The sequence below is a fragment of the Rhinatrema bivittatum genome, chromosome 7 (genome assembly GCF_901001135.1).
Source record: "Rhinatrema bivittatum chromosome 7, aRhiBiv1.1, whole genome shotgun sequence".
Lineage (NCBI taxonomy): Eukaryota > Metazoa > Chordata > Amphibia > Gymnophiona > Rhinatrematidae > Rhinatrema > Rhinatrema bivittatum.
The window spans coordinates 35,520,666-35,539,263 of NC_042621.1; the positions used below are offsets into that span (position 1 = coordinate 35,520,666).

At 44.3% G+C, this 18,598-nt stretch overlaps 1 protein-coding gene across 1 annotated transcript in view; it reads right to left on the reverse strand.

Annotated features, from left to right (window-relative positions):
• The window catches only part of TMEM231 (transmembrane protein 231), a 66,312-nt gene that overhangs the window by 25,402 nt on the left and 22,312 nt on the right, over nt 1-18,598 (reverse strand). The gene's annotated exons all lie outside the window — the stretch shown is intronic.

The window sequence follows — 18,598 nt, forward strand, 5'->3', positions numbered from 1 at the left end:
TTTTTCAGATATGCCACTCACTTTCTGGGGAAGGGTGTGGTAGTTAGCTCTTATAATTGCACACCTATAATGATTAATTGGCAGTAGTATGCAGTCATGCAGGATGCTATCAGTTTTCTAGTTCACTGGGTATCATGCTTGATATAAACATGTAGAAAGGGCCAATTGGAGCTTTTGCTAGCTTATGAATATCTTGCAATATTTTTTCTCAAGGTATGGATCTAGGCATTATGCCTTATGCTGTTACGATTTTCTGCTTTGCCTCCTGCCCCCCCCCCCCGTCATCTAGTGAGACACCTCCATAAAGTAAGATATGACAGGTGAAAAAGAAGATAATTAGAGGCATCAGTGCACTTTCACAATACTGCAATGCAAAACAGCAAGGTAAAACTTTTACTTATAGCGCAAATACCATTTCTAATTCCAAGCAAGGGCAATTAAGGGCACACTATGACTTTGAACCTTAAAAGAGAGGGGAGCAGAGTGGCCACCAGAGAGAGCCTGTTCTCCCAGCCACAGCAGCAGGAGCAGGTCAGTAGCATCAGAAGGCAGTAAGCACGCTCATCTCCACCCCTCCTCCCAGTAGGTGCAACGAAGGAAGAACGATTTGGAGGGAGGAGCAGAAGAGTGTACTCTTCTTAATCATGACGCGCTTGAAGAGGAGGAATGATAATAGGGGATCAAAAGTGCGCACGCTCTCTCAGGCCCCATAATGACAACTTAATTCTGAGAAAACGGTACGCCATTTCTCCCCCTCTTCCTCCCCTGCCACTATCATTATCTCGCTCTCTCAGCCATGAATGTGAGAGTAGCGGCAACAGACCAGAGGGGCACAACACAGTCAGCGAGCCCTCGATTCCCATAATTGTCGCTTGTTCCCCCTCCCCCATACACAAGCTACTGCACAATTCCTTCCTCAGGAAGCATGGTGGAAGTGGGGGAGGGAGAAGCAGGGCGTGCAAGGCTTGCTGCTGCCCCTCTCACTGCCTCGGGACAGGAGGTTTAAGAGCAGAAAGGAGAGAGGAACATCAACCTGGGTGGATGGAAAGGGAGGAGAGGAACATGAAACCAGTTGGGAAGTGAGGAGAGGACCCAGAAAGGCAGGAGATGGGGAAGAGAACTGAAGAGGGGATGGAAGGAAAAGCTCGTGAAAGATGAATAGAGATACGCATAGAAGATGGCAGGAAGACAGAGGGGGGAGGTAACAAGAGATATTAAGAGGCCTTGTTCCACCCTTCCACAGAACAAAGGGAGAGAGGGAACCAGACTGGAGGAAAGGAGTGGTCATGAGAAAGTTGTGGCGGGAGGGATGAAAGGAGAGAGAAAACAGGAGGGCTGTGCAGGGGATCGCTACCAGGAAAAGATGAGGCTGTGGAAGAAGAAAGAGAAATAGAGGGGTAATAAAGGGAGAAAAGATGGTGAAAGGAGAAAAATAGAAGATGGTTGGGCTGAGAAAAAATAAAATGGAAGAAGAAATTAAAGGAGAGAGATTCAACAGGAAACAGTACAAGTGCAAAAAGACTGGACTTTTAAGCAATAAGAATGGAAAGGCAGCAAAAATAGATGAAAGACAGAGAAAAAAGTTAAATACAAAAAGATGAGAAATGTTTGTTAAATCATTCCCTTATTTTAAAACTGTTACATATATTAAGTATATTCCAACTGTTGGAAGAGGTGCATAATCCACGTTGTCTATATTTGCATTGTTTTTGTACATTTGAGGGGGTTGCTCAGAGTTAAGTACTGAAGGGTATAAAGTGTGGATTATTAAATATTGATTGGTAGCAGTGCAAAAGGAAAGGATAAAAACAAAACAAAACAAAACTCCTCACCCAACAGAAGTCTGCTTTTTCTTGGGGTTTGGCTGATCCTATTCAATAGCAACCAGATAGTCTTGTGAATAGCAAGGGTGGGCTAGTGCCAATTTCTTTTCAGGCATTTCCTGTCCAGAAGGGCTCTTTAAGTTAACTATATTTCTACTTTAAATCTATGAAATTCAGCAAAAAGGTTGTCTATATTTGCTTTGTTGGTGTGCCTTTGAGGGGGTTGCTCAGTGTTAAGCACTGAACGGCATAAAGGAGAAATTACTACTTACCCGATAATTTCCTTTTCTTTAATGGAGGACAGGTTAATTCACACCAGTGGATTATGCACCTCTACCAACAGATGGAGACAGAGCAAAGCTGACGTCACAGTATATATATACCCCTGCACTGGCATCAGCCCATCAGTATTCTCTGCAAAAGCCAACTGTGGACAACTAAAGAATACATGATCTTCACCATTAATACAACCACTCAAACATTCAGTTAACAGGAAAACATTGAGGTCAGACAAGGTGTGTGGTTACACGTGATGTCCGCGGCAGACCCGTGGCACGGCCCCCTCACCTTTACTCAACGACTCCAGCTCCTGGTTCCTCCTCGCTGGTGGTGGTGGGCCTCCCCCGGTGCCTCTGGCCCTGCCATGGTCCCTGGTGTTCCCGGTCCTGCTGCCACTTCTCGTCAGGCCTCTCTGCTTGGCCCGCGGAGAGACACTGTAACTCGCGCCGCTCCCCTCCCTAGGCACGTGCACCATTGAAGTTTAAGTAGGGACCGCGGCGGGAACCTAGTTGTGGCCCTGGATGATGACGTCTAGACTGCCATAGTATTTAAGCTCAGGCTCCACTCCCTAGAGTTGTCTTTGCAACAGGTCTCCTCGCTGGTCGAGTACTCGTTGCTTCCTGAGATTTGTCTCATCTCTGCGTTCCTGTTCCTTGTTTGTTCCTGGTTCCTATTTCCTCTTTCCTACCTCGTTCCAGTCTTCGGATTGTCTACACGGACCCTGCTTTGCCTGACCACGCCATCCACTCTCTCCAAGCCCGGACCTCTGCTTTGCCTGACCACGCCATCGACCCTCTCCAAGCCCAGACCCCTGCTTCACCTGACTCCGCTATTGCCTATCCCCAGACCCAGACCTCTGCTTCGCCTGACTACGTTATTGGTTATCTCTAGACCCAGACCTCCGTTTTGCTTGACTATGCTTGACTATGCTTGACTATCTTCGTGATCAGACCTCAGCTTTGCTTGCCATAGCCTTCTGTTTGCTGCCAGCTCAGACTCAAGCCTGTTCTTCGACGCCTCTTCAGCTTACTTCCTGGACGTGGTTTATTCAGGCTTTGGCCGGCTCTTGCTCGAGCTCTCGTTCCATTGGCGCTCAGGTTTCCAGGCCATTGCCTTGTTCAGAGTAAGACTATATCATCTTCCACCTACTGTCTCTGGGCTGCACCAGACTTTACTTTGACTCTACACCGAGGCCCACCTAAGTCCTGCTGGCCCCGGCACACAAAGGCTCAACCCGCGGGGAACGAGGGATGGTATAGGTGAAGCTCCAGCGGCCTCTGTCTATCAGCCCACTCTGCCTGCCGACGGTGGGGACCCTTAAGTCCCTACCTAAGGGTTGTGTCAACCCCACCTCAGCCCAAGGGTCCACCTCCAATACAACAGAGTGCAATATTACTAATCTAGTTACAGGATCTGACACTTACCAGTAATCCCTAGAAACACAGCCACTCAGGACAAGAACACCACCATCTGGCAGCCACAGGTGGGAAGGTGGATTAACCTGTCCTCATTAAAGGAAAGGAAATTACCAGGTAAATAGTAATTTTTCCTTTCTTAGCAATCAGACAGGTTAATTCACACCAGTGGGATGTACTAAAGTTATTCCCGAACAGGGCAGGAGGCTGCCCACGGTCCAATCACTACCGCACACACAAAGGCTGCATCCTCTCGGGCTTGCACATCTAGTCGATAGTGCCTGGAAGTTGTGTAAGAAAAAACATGTCACAGCTCAGCAAACCTCAACAGGACACAACCATCTAATTTCCATCCATAACACTGCCTCAGCCCTAGTGGAATGAGTGATAACCTGAATGGAAATGGCTGCTCAACATCCACATACGCAGCCATGTTAACCTTCTTAATCCAGCGGGCTATTGTAACCTGTGACACCAGTTCACCCTGTTTACTCCCACTATAGATTATAAACAACCGGTCCATCTTTCAGAAAGGGTTAGAAACCTCCCATTCCTCAAGATACACTGCTTGACACCCAAGGTCCATAACAGGCAATATTCTTCCACCTCTCTCTCCCTACCCAGAATCAGCAGGGATTGATTCTAGTAAAAATCTGAGACCACATTTGGCCAAAAAGACAGAAAAGTTTGCATCTGGACCGCTCCCGAAGACCCTCGCAGAGACAGTTCCCAGCAAGTCTGAACCCATAGTTAAATAAACTCTATCTACAGAACATCGTCCTTTAGTAAGTAACCTCAGGAAGCAGCTACACAGTATTCGAAAGGTGGGACCCACCAGAACTACAAAACCAGATTAAGACTCCACATGGGCACTGGCAACTGCAAGAAGCATGAAGATGCTTCATCGCTTTCAAGGCCGTGCCACAAACGAATGGGGCTGACAAGGGCTCACCATTCACATAACCTTGGAATCAGGCCAGAGCCGCCAGCTGTACCTTCAAGGAATTAAGGGCCAAGTCCTTACACAACCCATCCTGCAAAAAAGCAAACTAAGGGGAATTTTAACCGAATGAAGATGAACCCCTCGTTCCTCATGCCAAACCAAGAACATTCACCAAATATGAACACAAGCTAAGGAAGTGAATAACTTTCACGCTCAAAGCAAGATGGAAAACACTGCCCATGCTTCTGCAACCGAGCTTTCTCAAAGGCCATATTATAAGACAAAAATCAAGCTGGATCTTTGAGAGGAATAGGCCCCGCCGTAACAGAATGTCTTCTCCAACTGGTCATCAGAGAAGACATTCCACCAGAAGCCTTCACAGATCTGCATACCTTAGCTCCTTGGCCAATCTGGCGCCACTAGAAGTACCAACCTCATGTGTGTCTTGAATCTACAAAACATTTTGCACAACATGGGCCATGGGGAAAAGTCATATAGAAGCTTACCTTTCAGCCAATCCTGTATGAGGGCATCAATGCCCAAAAACCTCATCTTTTCTGTGACTGAAGAAGCGAGGAACCTTATGTTGCAACCATCCCTTCCCGGCTTCACTCCGCCTACCTTTCTTTCTTTGCACCTCCTCTCGCTATGGATGGACGCTTGGCTGCCACGGTGTCTGCCTGCCGTCCTCTCTGGCATCCCCGGACTGGCTTAGGCGCTGCCTCCCGCCATGCTCTGCTGGTACCTTAGGGTGCGCGCACCGCGCGGCCTTCACTCTTATTTCCTACTTGGCGCGAACTTCAGGGGCATCCCCCTGTGATGACGTCACGCTGCCCGGATATTTAAAGCCTACAATGTTTGCTAGCCTTTGAGTTAGCAAGGGGGGGAATCTTATCGTCAATATACTACATATTCAGACTCTACTTTCTGACTAGACACCACGCCTAATTCGGCGCTTTTTATATTTCTCATTTATTTAGTTCCACTGTCCTTTGCTTCTGGCTACCCTAGCCCCCAAGTTTCTATTTCCTTGTTTTATGTAACTTTTGCTTCTTTGTTAAATAGTTTATTCAGTTAACCCCCTTGTTCTATGTAAACCGATTTGATATGAATCTATTCATGAAGGTCAGTATAGAAAAGTATTAAATAAATAAATAAATACATACATTCATACATACTCTGCCTCTCCAATCTTCCATTGGACTCTTACACTAACGGGGTACCCGCTCCTCGGGGGCCTCACTTGCTTTTCAGGTCGCTATCAGGAAACCGGTACTCGCTCCTCGAGGGCCCATGTTCCCTGACTCGCTGCCTGCTCCTACCTTCTCTTCTGCCTGGAAGGATTCGCTATCTTCAACTCCAATGAGTACTACCATCTTCACCTCAGAGTTGTTCCCTGGAACCAAGTACTCGCTCTTCAAGGGCCTGCCTCTGTTCCAGCCCTAGTGCCATCTCCTATGTGGAACCACTGTGTGAGTACATTACCTTCAAGCCTCTCAGCTCTCAGGGATCAGGTACTCGCTCCTCGAGGGCCTGCTCTCCCTATCCTGGGGTTCTCCATACTGAGGCTTGTGCATATTCCACTGTACTCATTATTCTCAGTTCTTTCCACTTAAGCATTGCTACCGGAGAAGTCACTGTTCCAGCACCTGAGGGATGCTAGCCCAGCCGGGCTACTTCTGCTGCTCACTACTGCCACCTCTGGTGGCTTCACCACATTGTCTAATAAAAGATCAATCTCTGTGTTTGTGTATCCTAAACTGAGCCTGACCTCAGCTTAGGATTTGTGTATCCTAAGCTGAGTCCCCTCACGGGACTTCCCCCCGTGGGCGTGGTCAGCTGCCACAGTGTCCAAGGGTCCACCCAAACCTCACTAATTATAACACCTTCGCATTGTGTCATGTCATCCGCAAGCCTAGAAATGGGAGGTCTCAGCGGCCCACTTCGCTGCAGCACTCCCTACCTTCTGGATCCAGACACTGTCTGCTGAGAAAATAGGTTCTTACATTGTCTTTTCCTGCAATGTGTGAGGCTGAGATCTCCTGAAGATTTACTTCCGCCCATTCTGTGAGTTGGGCTATTTCCTGTGACACTTGCTGGCTCTTGGTTCTTTCCTGTCGATCGATTTAAGCCACTGTCGTTGCATTGTCTGACATTATTTGGATCACTCGATCCTGCAAGCGATCGACAAATCACAAGCATGATAACCAAAATAGCACAGGTTTTCAACAGACTGATGCTCCAGAGGTACTCCTCTGTACTCCAGCGCCCCTGTGCTTTCAACTCCTGACAGTAAGCCTCCCAACCCTGGAGGCTCATATCTGTCATACTTAGTAGCAAGTCCAGTGTTTGTAAGGGCACGTCCCTCATTATATGATGCGCCTGCAACCAGCACTGCAGTCAGATGCAGATCTCTACCAGTAACTGAAATCGTATAAAGGAAACTGTGGACTTCAATGCATAAACAGTGTGCACTAAAGAGGACGCAATGTGCTCACTAGCAACACACTCCCAAGGCGTCTGACCATTGTGTGCCCAGCTGCATGCCTATCCAAGCGAGTGTGGACAAGGTGGCCAAAAACCAGGCCTATCCAATAAGTGTCCAAAAATTATAGGTGCATAACACACGGTACAGATAGGCACCCACCTAAGTGCCCACTTAGGTGTACACTTGGGCGCACAAGCGGCAGACTTTTGCGCAGAAAAACATGCAGACGTCACCGCGGACTATCATGTGGCGCCTAACCAAAGCCTGAAACTGGGGCCTAGCCAAAAAGGCTGCTCAACCTGCCAAGCTGCCACAACTCCTCCAGCTCCCTTGGAGGTGGGAATGGATGACGGATCAGCACACGAAAGGAGAATGGAGGCACTCCCTCCATCTTCCTTTCTTTTTTTTTTTTTTTTACAGCTAAGTCCATGCCGGAAAACCAGCTACCACACCAAGGCTCTCATCTGAGGGAGGGATCCACAGATATCACCTCAGGAGAGCGGGGCGAATCAATTTCCTTCTTCATTTCCCCTTCATTTTCTATATATTTTTTTAAGTAATCGCCACTAGGAGATGCATGTCCACCATCTGCTGGAGTTGGAGAATACTGGAGGGCTGATGCCGGTGCAGGGGTATATATACTGTGACGTCAGCTTTGCTCCGTCGCCATCTGTTGGTAGAGGTGCATAACCCTCTGATATGGATTAACCTGTCTGAATGCTAAGAAAGTGTGGATTATTTATTAGAGAGGATTAAAAAAAAACAACAACAAAATTCAAGTATTCAGAGGATTGACAAGATCCCTATAACTCAATGTAAAGCAAAATTATAGTAGCTAATGATATCAACCTTTTAATTGCCTCCCTCCCTTCCCCTTTGCCCAACCTTTCCAGGGCTTGCTCTTCTAATATAGTCTGGCTAGGGTACATAGCTGGTAACAAGATAATTTGCTAATTCTTTATCAAGCTAAAGGAATTCTCTATCAAATCAAATGAACAAAATGACTATTATTCAATGTAACAATTGTGGAGCCTTTATCTTTAGGCAACCATCTGGAAGCTTAGGGCTTGCCCCATTTGTTCACAACTCTCTTCAATAAAAACTGAGTTGACTCACCTTAAAGCTCAATTAGCTACAAAAAAAGGAATTAGCAGCCACCAAGGAAGCCTCACCCACTTTACAGCATTCAGGAATCTTTATTTATTTAGAAACTTTTATATACTGACAACCGTTTGCACATCGTATCGGTTCACAGATAACTAAAAACTTTAGGCATTGCCTTTACATGGCACAGTAAACTATGAACTAGGGAACAGCAAACAATCTAACAGCTCATAAATAGTATTTACAAGGGAGGAGACAGAAAAAAGGTTAACTACAGCATGGGAACTGGAAGGCAAGCGGGGTAAAAACGGGAGGATATGTAACTTCGGTAACTGGCAAGGTAAGGTTGGATAGTTTACAAATTATTATACAAAAGTTAGGTTGCAATAGCGTTAAGATCAGAGGGCAAGTAAGGAGAGGAGGAGGAAGGGAAGGAGAGGGATGCTATAAATGGCAGGAATACTGGAAGATAGAGGAGGGGTACTGACAGATTTAGGTGGCTTCAGGAGGGCAGTTCATGGAGGAAGGAAAGGCCTGTATGAACAGCCAGGTTTTTAGTTTTTTTTTTAATTTAGCTGTGGAGGTTTCAGTACGTAGGTCAGGGGGCATGGAATTCCAAAGGGTGGGACCTGCTAGGGAGAATGCTCTGTTCATTGTGGAGCTGAGTTTGGTGGATTTAATGGAAGGGGTACGTAGGGTTCCTTGGAGAGCAGTGCGTGTTGGGCGAGTGGAAGTGCGAGGAAGAAGGGGAGGGTTGATCCAGTCGGAGTTTTCATTAGTGATACTTTTGTGGATGATTGAGATAGCTTTGAAAAGGATTCGAGAGTGTATAGGTAGCCAGTGGAGATCGATAAGAGTAGGTGTAATGTGGTCACATTTTTTGGAATTAGTGAGGATACGTGCTGAGGCATTTTGTAAGAGTTGTAAGGCTTTGGTATATGTGGCAGGGAGGCCAAGGAAAAGAGAGTTACAGTAGTCAATCTTAGAAAAAATAATAGATTGTAGTACTGTGCGAAAATCAGAGAAGTAGAGAAGGGGTCTGAGTTTTTTTATAGTTTGTAGTTTGAAATAGCAGTCACTAAGGATGGATTTGATGAAGGGCTTGAAAGAGAGTTGGTTGTCGATGAGGACACCCAGACTACGGGTGTGAGTGGGGAATGTCGTGGTGGAGTAGGCGAGGGGAATGGCAGGTGGTGGACGCTTGTTGGAGAGGATGAGGAGTTCAGTTTTTTGGGGGTTGAGTGCAAGGTGCATGTCGGTGAGTAGTCTGTTGATGGCGGTCAGGCATGATTCTCAGTTTTGAAGAGCAGTTTGCAGAGAGTCGGTGAAGAATTTGAACATCATCTGCGTAGATGAAGTGTTCGAAACCAAGTTTGGTGAGGAGGGTAGTGAGGGGAAGCATGTAAATGTTGAAAAGGGTGGATGAGAGAGAGGAGCCCTGGGGCACACCTTGGTTAAGGCTCATAGGGTTGGATTCATTACTATCAATGGAGACTGTGTAGTGAATCTTTTCTTCACTACCACAGAAAATTCAGAAGCAAGTGGTTTACAGTGGGCTCAGGTAGGATAAGACCTGTAACCCAAAAATAACAATTGTGCAGCCCGAAGAAATGCAAGAATAAATGGATCACAGTGGGCTTTGGTAGGATAAGACCTGTGATGCAGAGATACCCACTCTCTCAAGTGACGCAAGTACAAAATGCATTCTCTGAATTAGATAATGAAGAAGATCTAGCGTTGGAAACTGAAGTGGTATCTGAAAGAAAGACAAAAACCAATGCGCACAGAAATTCTATAATACAGCCAAAAACCATAAGAAAAAAACTCACTGTGCTGGGTGACTCAGTCATCAGAGGCACTAATTTGGGAATATTTTTTTATGGGAACATCTTCTGGGATCATCGACTGGTAGAAATCCTAATCAGTCAATGCTATCAATGAAGAAAGTAAAGACTATGAAGCTAACTTGATCATCCATATGGGAACAAACGACCTTGCTAGCAACAACATCCAGGAGATACAGAGAGATTTTCAGACTCTGGGGAAGCAGATTCATCACATGGTGAAGACTGTTGCCTTTTCAGAAGTGTTACCTGTTCATGGAAAGAGGAGGGAAAGGCTAAGGCATATAGATAACTTCAATGCATGGCTCAAAACCTGGTGTAAGAAAGAAAGTTTTGGATGTACTGCGGCTGGGGCCGAGTATGGAACAGTAAAAGGCTCTATGTCAAAGGAAAAAGAATCCTAAGTGAAAAATTAAAATTATATGCCATAAGGCATTTAAACTAGAGGACGGGGATGGCAGAAGGAAACTGGAATGTTAATCATGACATGACATCTCCAATAAGTGGGTGAATAAATTAACAAAAATCAGCTGAATAGGGCAGAAAAAATGTCCAAGAAGAGCAGTAAGCTGAAGGAGAGCTGGAAAGCTATGAGTACAAATGCTCATAGTCTGGGCAATAAAATCCCAGACCTAATGGTGGAAGTTGTTGCTGTTACAGAGACATGGTTCAAGGAATCATATGACTAGGATATGACCATCCCAGGCTACAACTATTAAGGAATAACAGAGAGGACAGGAAAAGGGGAGGAGTAGCGCTTTATGTCAGAAACAATATCCAAGCAGTTGAAATGCAAGGACATGGGGTAGGGAACAAGGATTATGGGCTGTCCTAAAAAAAAAGAAGATGGTGCTTCCATTTACATGGGCGTGGTCTATAGGCTTCCGATTCAGACAGAAGAGCTGGATAGGGATCTGACTGAAGACATCCAAAAGATGGGAAAGAAGTGAGAAGTGTTGCTCGTTGGAGATTTTAATCTGCCAGAGTATCCCTTCTGCAGAACTTACAAGAAGTAGAGTGGATGCTCTCCAAGGGGCTCCCATGAGGGAGGGTGTGATAAGAACATAAGATATGCCATATTGGGTCAAACCAAGGGTCTATCAAGCCCAGCATCCTGTTTGCAACAGTGGCCAATCCAAGTCAAAGTACCTGGCAAGTACCCAAACATTAGATAAATCACAAGCTACTATTGCTTATTAATTACCAAAATAGCAGTTTGTGGATTTTTCCTCTAGGAACTTATTCAAACCTTTTTTAGACCCATTTACACTAACTGCTGTAACCACATCCTCTGGCAGTGAATTCCAGAGCTTAACTATGTGATGAGTGAAAAAGAATTTTCGATTTCTTTTAAACGAGCTACTTGCTAACTTCATGGAGTGCCCCCTGGTCCTTCTATTATCTGAGAGAGTAAATAACTGACATACATTAAACTTGTTCAAGTCCTTTCATGATTTTGTAGACTTCAATCATATCCTCCCTCAGTTTTCTCTTATCCAAATTTAACAGCCCTAACTTCTTTAGCCTTTCCTCATAGAGCAGCCATTCCATGCCCCTTATCATTTTGGTCTCCCTTCTCTGCACTTTCTCCAGTGCAACTATATCCTTTTTGAGATGCGGTGACCAGAATTGCACACAGTATTCAAGATACGGTTTTACCATGGAGTGATACAGAGGCATTATGACATCCTCCTAACATTCTGTTTGCTTTTTTGATCACCACAGCACATTGAGCCAACAATTTCAATGTATTATCCACTATGACCCCTAGATCTCTTTCCTGAGTGGTAACTCCTAAGATAGAACCTAGTATTATGTAACTACAGCAAAGGTTATTTTTCCCTACATGCATCACTTTGCACTTGTCCATGTTAAATTTCATCTGCCATCTGGAAGCCCAATCTTCCAGTCTTGCAAGATGATCCTGCAATTCATCACAATTTGCTTGAGATTTAACTACTCTGCATAATTTTTTGTCATCTGCAAATTTGATCACCTCACTCATCGTACCCCTTTCCAAATAATTTATAAATATATTAAAAAGCACTAGTCCAATTACAGATCCCTGAGGCACTCCACTGTTTACCTTTTTCCACTGTGAAAAATATTTAATCCTACTCTCTGTTTCCCATCTTTTAACCAACTTGCAATCCACAAAAGGAGATCATCTCCTATCCCATGACTTTTTAATTTTCTTAGAAGCCTCTCATGCAGAACTTTATCGAACACCTTCTGAAAATCCAAATACACCACATCTACTGGTTCACCTTTGTCCACGTTTATTCACCCCTTCTAAAAAATGTAGATTTGTGAGGCAACATTTCCCTTGGTAAATCCATGTTGGCTGTGTCCCATCAAACCATGTCTACCTAAATGTTTTGTGATTTTATTCTTTATCACATTTTCCACGATTTTTCCCGGCACTGAAATCAAGCTCACCGGTCTATCATCCCTGGATCCTTTTTTAAATATAGGGGTTACATTGGCCATCTTCCAATCTTCAGGTACATTAGATGATTTTAATGATAGGTTACAAATTAATTGAAATAGGTCTGAAATTTCATTTTTTAGTTCTTTCAGAACCCTGGAGGTGTATACCATCCAGTCCAGGTGATTTACTACTTTTCAGTTTATCAGTCTGGCCTACCAAATCTTCCAGGTTCACTATGATTTGGTTCATTTGATCTGAATCATAACCCATGAAAACCTTCTCCGGAATGGGTATCTCTCCAACATCATCTTCAATAAACATAGAAGCAAAGAAATCGTTTAATCTTTCCGCGATGGCCTTATCTTCTCTAAGTGCCCCTTTAACCCCTGGATCATCCAATTTTCCAATCAACTCCCTTGCAGGCTTTCTGCTTCAGATATATTTGAAAAAGTTTTTATTGTGAGTTTTTGCCTCTGTGGCCAACTTCTTTTCAAATTCTTTCTTAGCCTGACTTATCAATATCTTACATTTAGCTTGCCAATGCTTATGCTTTATCTTATTTTCTTCTGTTGGATCCTTCTTCCAATTTTTGAATGAAGATCTTTTGGCTAAAATAGCCTCTTTCACCTCCTCTTCTGACATAATGCTCACAAATGGGGATAATCTCTCTAATATCTGGACAGGTGCCTACCTGAGCACAAGTGATCATCAGACGGTATGGTTTGATATCACAAATAAGATACAAAGAAGTCACACACAGACCTGAGTTTTGATTTCAAAAATATGAATTTTGACAAAATGCAGATGTACCATGCAGATGTACCTGGAGGAAGAACTAGACTAGGAGAAAATGGGCAAGGAGGAACAACAATGAGCCAAATTAAAAGGAGCTATTACAAAGGCAACAATTCTATATGTTAGAAAAGTAAACAAAAGTACAAGGAAAAGTAAACCGATTTGGTTCTCAAAGGATGTGGCAGACAAAATAAAGGCAAAACGTTCATTCAGGAAGTATAAAAGATCCCCAAAAAAGAGAAGAATACCTGGCAAAACTGAGGGAGAGAAAGAGAGAAATCAGGAAAGCAAACGGTCAAGCAGAAGAAAGGATTGCCAAAGATGTAAACAGAGGTGACAAAACATTTTTCACATATATAAGAGAAAGAAGGAAGTGGTATAGTGAGATTGAAAGGTGACAAGGAGCAATTTTTAGAGACAAAGAAATGACAGAAATATTAAAGAAATACTGTAGTTCAGTGTTTACTAAAGAAGACCCTGGAGTAGATCTGTTGCTGGTTGACAAGACTGTAGAAGGGCATGGGGTAGACACAACTTTTACAGAAGAGAAATTATGGAAAGAGCTAGGAAAACTGAACGTGGACAAAGCCATGGGGCCTGATAAGGTACATCCAGGATACTAAAATGTCCTGGCAGATCCACTGAAAAACCTGTTCCCTGGAGTCAGAGCTTGCCTTGGCAACAGGTCGCCCCACTTGTCCTAGCGTAGTTCCTGAGTTGCCATGTTCCTGATCCTGAGTTCTAGTATTTGTTCCTGATCCTGAGTTCCACTATTTTTCTCCAGCCCTGCCTTATTTCTCCTTTGCCTTGCTCCTCAGACGGACTTTGGCCTGACCCTTGGACTGGACCCTACTATGACTTCGCCGCCTGCCTCTGACCGAACCGGACCTCGACCTTGCCGCTGTGGCTCCTGGACTAGAGCTTTGTTGCTCCTTGTCTCGCTCCTCGCCTGGCCGCCTCTGGGATCATCCACACATCCACCTAAGACCAGCCGGCCCCGGCACCCAAGGGCTCAACCTGCGGGAAATATGGGCTGGTATTTGCAAAGTCCTTGTTTGCCTCTGCTTCCCATCTGGCCTCGCCTCCCGACGGTGGGGACCTGTGGTGGTCCTGCCTCACAGGTAGCGCTAACCCCACCTCAGGCCAAGGGTCCACCTCTGCAAAAAGGGTGCCTTGTTGCTTGAGAGAGAGGGACCCTGTATGAAAGTGTGTGTAATATGTAAGAAAGAGAGCCTGTGTGAAGGGATGTGTGTGTGTGTGTGTGTGTGTGTGTGTGTGAGAGAGAGACAGAGAGAGAGAGAGAGAGCCTATGTGTAGGGGAGTGAACGAGAGAGGGAGCCAGTGTGCAGGGGTGTATGAGAGAGACATAGGTAGTGTGAAGAGAAAGGAAGCCTGGGTGGGTGTGTGTGCAAGTGAGAGAGGGAGCCTGTATGAGGGTGTGGGTATGTGTGCAAGTGAGAGAGGGAGCCCACATGAGGGTGTTTGTGTGTGCGAGACAGAGGGAGTCTGTATGAGGGTGTGTGTGCATGAGAGAGAGAGAGCCTGTATGAGGGGGCATGTATGTGTACTAGAGAGAAGGAGCCTGTGTGTGTGTGAGAGAGACAGAGTTAGCCTGTGTGAGGGGCAGCACTGAGAGGGGTCAAACTCTGAAAGAGGAAATAGAGGGGGAGGGGAGAGTTAGTGGCAGGTGGAGGAGTTGGTGTCTGAGAGGGCAAAATGAAAGGAGACTGGCCAGGGGAGTAGAGAAAGAGGGTGGAAGACACACTCTTACAGTGAACTTCTAGGGAAATTCTGCTCAAAATATTTAAAACTCTGCACCTTTAAGTAATAACTTTTTTCTGTATTACATTTTAAATTAATTAGACTGTCATGTATATCATGTTATTTTGACCAATATAAAGTATACATAGTTTGAAGTTTTATGCTCAGTGTTTTAAATTTTTGTGTGCAGAAATTTAATTTTTTTTTGCACAGAATTCCCCCAGGAGTAAACACAGGACTGCTTCTACGGCCAAGTCCATAAGCAACGCACATTAAGCAGCACTGACATACATGGGGGTAACCTGCATGGCGCAGCAGATACTACCGTGGGAAGCTTGCTGGGCAGACTGGATGGACCTTTTGGTACTTTTCTGCCATCATTTCTATGTTTCTATAATTTTGACTTACTGTGACACAAAATTCTTATGTAGCTATGGGTGCTATCCAAACTTTTGTCATAAAATATTTGATGGGAGGTAGGAGAAGGGAAAGAAGCAAGGATGTGAAAAAATGTTTTCCTCACTGAGTACATATAAATTCTGCTCTATTTTCAATCACACTTATGGTCTGCAGTCACAACATCATGGGTTTAATCCTGTAACATCTCTTGGCCTTAGTAGTACTATAGGAAGGACTGTTGGTGGCTCAAAGGATGCTCTCTTCTTTCTAAAACAATACAGAACCAATACACCAGCATTACACTACTAGATATAATCCCTTTCAAATAATACTTAAGAACGTAAGAAATGCCATACTGGCTCTGCATGGCTACAAAACCCATTACACCAAGTCACATGGACCTGGCAGGACCCCAAAGAATGGATCCAATCCTTCTTGCTCATAACCAGGGATAAGCAGTGGCTTTCCCAAGTCTACAAGATTAATAATGGTTTATGGACTTTTCATCCAGGAACTTGTCTAGACCCTTTTAAACCCAGCTATGTTAACTGCTTTCACCACATCCTCTGGCAACAAATTCCATGGTTTAATGTGCACTGAGTAAAATCAACACTTTCTCAGACACATTAAATTGAGGTCCTGTCCATCGGAACACTAGAAATCTGCTGGTATAGGCCAGCTTGGTGGTTCAGCAGTTATACTCCTGTGCAGAAGACCTGGATTTGATTTCTGGGCCCAGTTTCTGCTCCCTAGACCAGCAGGAGCAATGTACCCCAACAGAGAACTGCAGCCTAAATGGGGATCTGACAGGGTTATACAAAGACAGCTCACAGGATGTGGAGCCTTTGGAGTCCTGTATTGTTGCTGCATCTGAGCCATGACCTTGCTGATTTTGGTTCCTAAGCCAATACTGACTTTAAACAAAAAAAGTGTGTTCCAGACAGAAAGATTTATTTTTGAAAGCTTATTTAAATATATAATTTGAATTAACTAGTGTAGACTTGTGGGCGAGAAGCTTCTACTCGGAGAAATGAATGGTGTGGTTTCATTCTTGGTTAAGCTGGTACTTATTTTGCAATATCAGAAGTTTTTCTTACTGTGAAGGAGTCTATAGGAAATTCCCTCAGATCACCTTAAGGGACTGGCCACGGCTATCTGACCTGGTCTTCCTTAAGTCCCAACCCAGCAAGAGATTCTGGGCCCAGGCACAAGAAGACAGAGCCCAGAAGGGTTAGAGAGGCCTCGGGGAACAGGTAGGAAACCAGTCTATGCTAAAACTTGCTATGTGTGAGGTCTCTGTGTTACCTGTTCTGGAAGATGAGGTTTACTTTACAATTTGTTTGTTCACTGTAAATAAATTGCACAAAAGAAAATATACAGACTCTGCCTCTTTATTTCTTCTGGCTGTTTCAAAGCCGCCAACGCCCAAGTACTGCACTTCCTTTATTCTTTATGATGCAACAACAAAATTTTAGTTTTATGGTGAGCTAAACTATCAATAGAAAGATAAGATGAATTTAGATGAGGGACTTTTTTTGACCTAGCAGTTTCATCCTGCTGCTTTTTACTTCTAGCTCAGTAGGAAAACAGGCAAGGATCATTTGCAACTACCTCTAGCTTTTTCCCCCCTATTTTATATTCGCTCCCTTCCCCCACCCCCAAATATATCTAGTCAGGTCACTAAAATGACGGTCCAGCAATAGGGATCCAGCGACAGGGATCATACACCAGGACTCCTTCCAGGATTCTGCAATCACAGGCCCTGAATCTGACCACCAAGTGTCACCCTTAAGCAATGACCACGGTTCCCTCTCCCTGGAAGCTATGATCTCTGCCTCTGCAACATCCCCTGCCCCAGCTGAAGACCCAACTCGGGGATCTTTCGCATGTCAGTATGCAGCACTGCCACTGGCCTGGCCCACTTTAAAAAAATTTTCAGGAGGTGATGAAATGAGAAATTAGAAGTAAGGGGGCATTTATACTGTACCCCCAAAGAAACACAGAAGGAGAGAGACAACAGAACATTTAAGAGAGAGAGAGCGAACAGACCACAGAGAGGTAGTGAGAGCACAGCATAGTCTCAAGGCAAAGGGGGAGCAGAGTATCAAGGGAGAGATCAGACCAGTACAGAGGGATGAGAAGCAGGATGCCTGACCAGATAGCAAAAGTGATTCCAATTTTTTCCATAAACTAGATTTAAAAAAAATAAATGAGAGGAATAATCTGAGAATTTGTATGGATAAGATAGAGTCTTATTTTGTTCTGTCAGGGAGTCAATTATGAGGTTTTTAGTCTTTGCTCTTTCCCATCTATTCCCTAAGTCAGGACTTTGCCTAACAAACCCCATTTTTTAAATGTCCTGCCACTCTCAATACCTCCAACTTCGATGTGCATTCTGCTAAGGACTCAACTGAATAAAACTTATCCGGATAAGTCAGAGGTGTTCTGGGGCATTTCAGGGCTGGATAGCTCCAATTTTCGGCATTATCCGGCTAGCTTAGCCAGATAATTTTAGTATTGCCTGAAAACAGTTCTAAAGTTGCCCAACAAACTTATCCTACTAACTTTGAAATAATCAAGTATATGTATTGTGTTATTTCACTTATGCTTTTTCATAGGTAGCTCAAGGCAAGAAACATTCAGGTACAGTATCTTTCCTGTCCCCAGAAAGCTCACAATGGTGATATTATTTATTTATTTATTTATTTATTTATTTAAGGGTTTTTTATATACCGAGGCACGTTTGCAAAACATCACCTCGGTTCACATTGTAACATAACTTAGCAACAAGCTTTACAATATTATCATTATTTAACAGGGAGAGGGTTAACAATGGTAGGAGAATATGATACGAGAATTATATACATATGTACATATTAGTTCAAATAATTGAATTAAATCAGAGCAATTAGAGTAGATTGCAGGGGATAGTAATAAGGGAAGGGGAGGAGGATGGGTATATCCACAGGGGGTGGAGGGAGAAAGTAGAAAGGGCGAGGGTCGGAATGGAGGATTTTGTCGCATCTATGGGGAGAGTCAGTTCGTTAGTCAGGGTATGCTAGTTTGAACAGCCATGTTTTAAGATTGTGCTTGAATTTTTTGTGGCAGGGTTCAAGGCGTAGTTGGGAAGGCATTTTATTCCAGTGGGTGGTTCCTGCAATAATGAATGATCGCTCTCTGAAAGTAGTGTGCATCATGAGCTTAGGAGAGGGGGTCTGGAGTTTGGCCTGGTGAGGCGTTCTTGTGGGCCTAGTCGGAGTGTGAAGCAGGAGATGTTCAGGGAACCATTGCATGTCATGGTTATGAATGGCTTTGT